This window comes from Puma concolor, chromosome A1 (assembly GCF_028749965.1).
Source record: "Puma concolor isolate L17-30 chromosome A1, mPumCon1.1.hap2, whole genome shotgun sequence".
NCBI lineage: Eukaryota > Metazoa > Chordata > Mammalia > Carnivora > Felidae > Puma > Puma concolor.
The window spans coordinates 156,333,859-156,339,192 of NC_141667.1; the positions used below are offsets into that span (position 1 = coordinate 156,333,859).

Sequence of the window (5,334 nt, forward strand, 5' to 3'; positions counted from 1 at the left end):
TGCAATGGGTCTCTTTGCCTCTTGTGGGTAGGGTTTCCTCCCTGTGGTGTTAGTGGGCCAGTCTGGGGCAACCTTGGAAGAATTGAGTCATAACAGACATTTTTAAGAGATGCAGTATTCAAACTGCAGAGCATTTCCCTTTTTTCTTTCTGAGAAGCTTTCATTATTGGGCAGGGCCTACAGTTGTCTGTTCCCAGCCTACTGCTGGGGCCATAGTCTGATAGCTGTGTGTGGTTATATTTCCCTCTCCCCAGGAAAAGAGTCACTATGGAGTGGTGTTGGCTGTTTCAGGACTGCTTGCACACTGCCAGGCTTATTACATCAATTTGGATGGACTCCAAGAGTGTACTGAAAGGGCAGATCTGCAGAAATTTTTGTGTGATATTAAGAAGGTTTGCTTGGGTCTGCCCTGAGAGGATACTCGGAGCTGGGATCTGGCTGGACAGAGTGTGTCCACAGGAGAATATGGTTGTGGAACAGTTGTGTTAGCAAGTTATGTAGCGAATGCATGTGCTAGGCTGATCCATGCAGGTGACCATGTATTTTGGCTGCAGAAGAAAATGGCACCCTCCAGATCCTTGATTCACAGACAAGTTTCCCACTGATCCCTGCCCCTCTAGCACACTCTGAGATTAGTAACAAATCTCTGTCTTGCACACCAAAGAAGTTTTTTGAACTGCTGTTTCCATGCTGTATCTCTGCAGGGCTATTTTTTATGCGGTCACTTTAAGGACAAGTAATCAATTTATTATTGTTATTATTATTATTATTATTATTAACCATTACGCTCTCAGCTCTCCCAGAGCAGAGCCCAATAATTTTTTAAATTCTAAGTTAATTCCCAGTGATTGCAGTAACTCATGAAATTTACCCCTCTGATTTTCAAAAACAGTGCTATGGGGATTTGTCTTTCCTATGTGGGCTTCCGGGTGTGAGAGTCTGTTTCTCTTCCCTTTCTATGACCATTGTGTTCCTCTCTGTTACAGACAGTCCCCTGTATGTTTAGCTCCTGAGTCCATCTCTTCCCTTCCTACTCTCTTCAAGGTGGCCTCTTCTCTATATTTAGTTATGGAGAGATTTTTCTGCCAGTCTTCAGGTCATTTCTATGGATTATTCTCACTCGTGAATATTATCTTGTATCGATGGTAAGAGGTGAAAGTATATTCTTCCTACTCCATCATCTTCCCTGGAAGCTCAATAAACAGACTTTAAGAAAAAATAGTGTTTGGGAAACTGGATAGCCAAATGGAAAGGAATGAAACTGGACAACTTTCTTACACCACACATGAAAATAAACACGAAATGAGTTAAGTCCTTAAATGTGAGAGTTGGATCCATAAAATTCCTAACATTAAACGTAATCATTGGCCTTAAAAACATATTTATGGACATGTCTCCTCAGGAAGGAGAAACAATAGAAAAAATAAACTGCTGGAACTTCAAAATAAAAAGCTTTAACACAGCAACAGAAACCATCAGCAAAAGAAACAGTCAACCTAGTGAATGGGAGAAGATATTTGCAAATTATATATACAATAAAAAGTTAATATTAAAAATACATAAAGATCATAGACAATTTAACATCATAAAACAAAGTATCCAATTTAAAAATGGGCAGAGTATCTGAATAGATTTTTGTCCAAATAGTACAAACAGATGAGCAACAGATATATGAAAATACGCTCAACATCACTAATCATTGTGAAAATGTAAATAAAAACTACAATTTGATACCACCTCACACCAGTCAGAGTGACTACTAAGTCAAAGAAAAGAAATAACAAGTGGGGGAGCCTGGGTGGCTCTGTTGGTTAAGCGTCCGACTTTGGCTCATGTCATGATCTCACAGTTTGTGAGTTTGAGCCCCACATTGGGATCTGTGCTGACAGCTCAGAGCCTGGAGCCTGCTTTGGATTCTGTGTATATGTCTCTTTCTCTGCTCCTTTCCCACTTGCACTCTGTATCTCTCTCAAAAATAAATAAATATATTTTTTAAAAGTTTAAAAAAAGAAAGAAATAACAAGTGTTGGCAAGAATATGGGGAAAAGGGAAACTTTTTGCACTATTGGTGGGAATGTATATAGGTGCAATCACTGTGAAAAACAATATGGAGGCTTCTACTAAATTAAAATTAGAAACATCATATGATACAATAATTCCTGTTATTTTTATTCACCCAAAGAAAATGAAAAGACTAATTTGAAAAGATGCATCCTGTAGTTATTGCAGAATTATTTTCAATAGTCAATATATGGATGCAACCCTAGTGTCCATTGATAGAGTGATAATATGGTGTGTGTGTGTGTGTGTGTGTGTGTGTGTGTGTGTGTGCATGTGAGTGTGCATGTGTGTGTGATGCGGTATTACTCAGCCAGAGGAAAAAAAGGTATCTTTCCATTTGCAACAACATAGATGGACCTATAAGGTATTATGCTATGTGAAATTAGACAAATACAAAGATAGTAAGATTTCATTTATATATGGACCATAAAAAACAAGAAAACAGACTCCTAAATACAGAGAACAGACTTGTGGTTTCCAATGGGATGGTGTTGGGAGAATGAGCAAAATTGATCATGGTGATTAATAGGTACAAATTTCCAATAATCAAATTAGTAAATCATGGAGCTAAAAAGAACATCATAAGGAATACAATCAATAATATTGTAATAACATTGTACGGTGACAGATGGTGACTACATTTATCACTGTGAGCATTGAGAAATGTATAGAATTGTCAAATCAATATGTTGTACACCTGACAGTAATATTACACTATTTTATCTCAATAATAGATTTTAATTAAAAAATTAAAAAGGAAACATCAAACTGGATAAAACAGTACTTCTTGGAGAAAATGAATGTCTGTGCCTCTTCCTATGTTCTACTCTCAGGTCAGGATGGTAGTCAAAAATTAGAATAAGCTTTCACTGCCTTCTTTGCCTCTGTGATGGAAAAATATAATGACAATAATCCTTGTTCACCTTTGTGGGTGATTTAAGAAACATTATATACACTTCTATCTATTTGCTAGCAAAAACTTTTATTCAAATATTTTTTATTAATGCATCTCTTTACTGAATTGCATTGTTTTGTTTCAAACACAATAAGACTATTGAAGATTTAATGGTTGGTTTCTAAAATAATCTATGTTTCTAAATAGACATTCTGTGTAGCTGAAGAAAGACTCAAACCAGAGACTTTTATTTCCACACTGGAACTGGTTTTGGATATAAAATACAGCAGTGATATCTCTTAAAGTATTTTGGTGTTAGATACTTTCCCAAGACCTTCTTTACAGCTTTCATAACCTCTTTGTTTCTAAGGCTATAAATTACGGGGTTCAACATGGGGCGAGAATAGTGTAGAAGATGGAGATACCTTGATCCAGTGCTGGGGTATGGGAGGAGCCAGGTGTCATGTACGCCACTATCCCTGGTCCCAGGTAGAGACTCACTACAATCAGGTGAGAAGAGCATGTGGATAGGGATATTTTTCTCCCCTCAGGAGAGTGTATTCTGAGAACAGTGAGGAAAATTCGAATATAGGAGGTCACTATTAGACTAAAGGGGATGAGTATAAATATTATACTTACCACAAACATCATTTCATAGTGTGAAGTGTCCTCACAGGATAACTTCAGGATGGCTGGTATCTCACAGAAGAAATGATTTATCTTCAGACCACAGACAGAAAAACGCATGGTGTAGATGGTTTGAATGAGTGAATTTAGAGCAGCCCCAGTCCATGATGACACTGTCATTACCAAGCATACCTTAGAGTTTATGATAATTGTGTAATGAAGGGGGTTACAAACAGCCACAAATCAGTCATAAGACATAAAGGTTATGAGAAGACACTCAGCACCACCTAGAGTTAGGCAGAAGAACATTTGTACTCCACAGCCAATGTAAGAGATGTTGTGCTTCCCTAAGGAATGGTTGATAATCATCTTAGGAACCAAACTGGAAATATATAACAATCAATGATGGAAAGCTGACTGAGCAAGAAGTACATAGAGGTGCAGATGTGGGAGTCCACCCAGATCAGAAAGATGAGTATGGAGTTCCCTGTGAGGGTAATGAAGTAGATGAGAAGAATGAGGTAGACCAGGAAGCTGACATGCTGGAACTCAGGGAAGAGACCCAAGAAGATGAAATCTGTAGTGGATGTGTCATTTAATTTTGCCATATCCCAGCCTCATCAGTGGCAGCTGTTGTGTGGTAAGAGGAAAGCATAGGTCATCTGTTACATCTTGTGTCTTGTTATGAGCTTTTGATTTTATACTTTTTTTTTTCTATCCATTATTCCTTCTACCTCCTCACAGACCCAAATAGCATGTAAAACATATTAAGAAACTTCTAGGTTGAAGAATATATGGATAATTCAGGAGAGTTGCACACAGCTTGGAGAAAGCATGGAACCTCTGTGTTCTTTCCCATATGCCTTGCCCTACACATGTCTGCCATCTAAATGTTAATATGCATCCTCTATTATATCTTTTTATATTAAACAGGTAATACAGTTAAAAAATCTTGAGGTTTTCACATTTTAAACGTATTATGTGATAAATATTATATGTAATTATTTTACTCCACTATTTAAAATGTGTTTCACATCTATATTATTATAGTACTCACCCAAGAAATTAAAACCCATTATTTGGAATTTCCTGAAACAACTATTCTCCACAGTTTTTTGTGTCATTTTAGTTTTGAATTGTCAAAGAAACCATATCCCCAAGTATCTTACATAGATTTTCTTCCACTCTGTGTAATTTATCCCTTTCTCAATCTTTTATAGCCATTGCAAAATTAACTACATATTTTGCATGTTCAAAATTTTTAAGAGTTTAAAAACAACAACATCAAAGCAATAAACCATGTACAAGACCCTTCCAAGAACAGAATTCTGTATGATTGAATATATAAAATTCATCCTGATCTTAAGGGATTCAACCTTTTGGAACAACTTGCTCTACCTGCCTATTCTGAGCTCATTTCTGTATTTCCAACAACTTTTTAAATACATTCACCAGATACCCTGACAACACTTTCAACTCATCATGACAAAAGTGATCTCAGCCATTTATGCCATTACCACTCCATTACTATAAACATTCAGGCTTAACTCTTGAGACCACTTTTGATTTCCTTGCTTTCTATATTTAATCAGTTACTTCTCCCAGCCATATTAAACTATTTGTAACACACACATCTTCTTTCCAAACCTATTATTTCACTCAATTCTAAGTTTTTAATGCTCATTTTCCTGACTTTCTAGTCTCTTTTCCCTTCAAACCATAATCATCTTAAACCATACTTGTGATCAAGT

The 5,334-nt window shown here is 36.6% G+C and overlaps 1 pseudogene; it reads right to left on the reverse strand.

The window, feature by feature from the left end:
* Window positions 1–3,203: 3,203 nt before the first annotated feature.
* Window positions 3,204–4,191, reverse strand: LOC112856847 (olfactory receptor 2L2-like; annotated as a pseudogene).
* Between the last annotated feature and the right edge of the window lie 1,143 nt (window positions 4,192–5,334).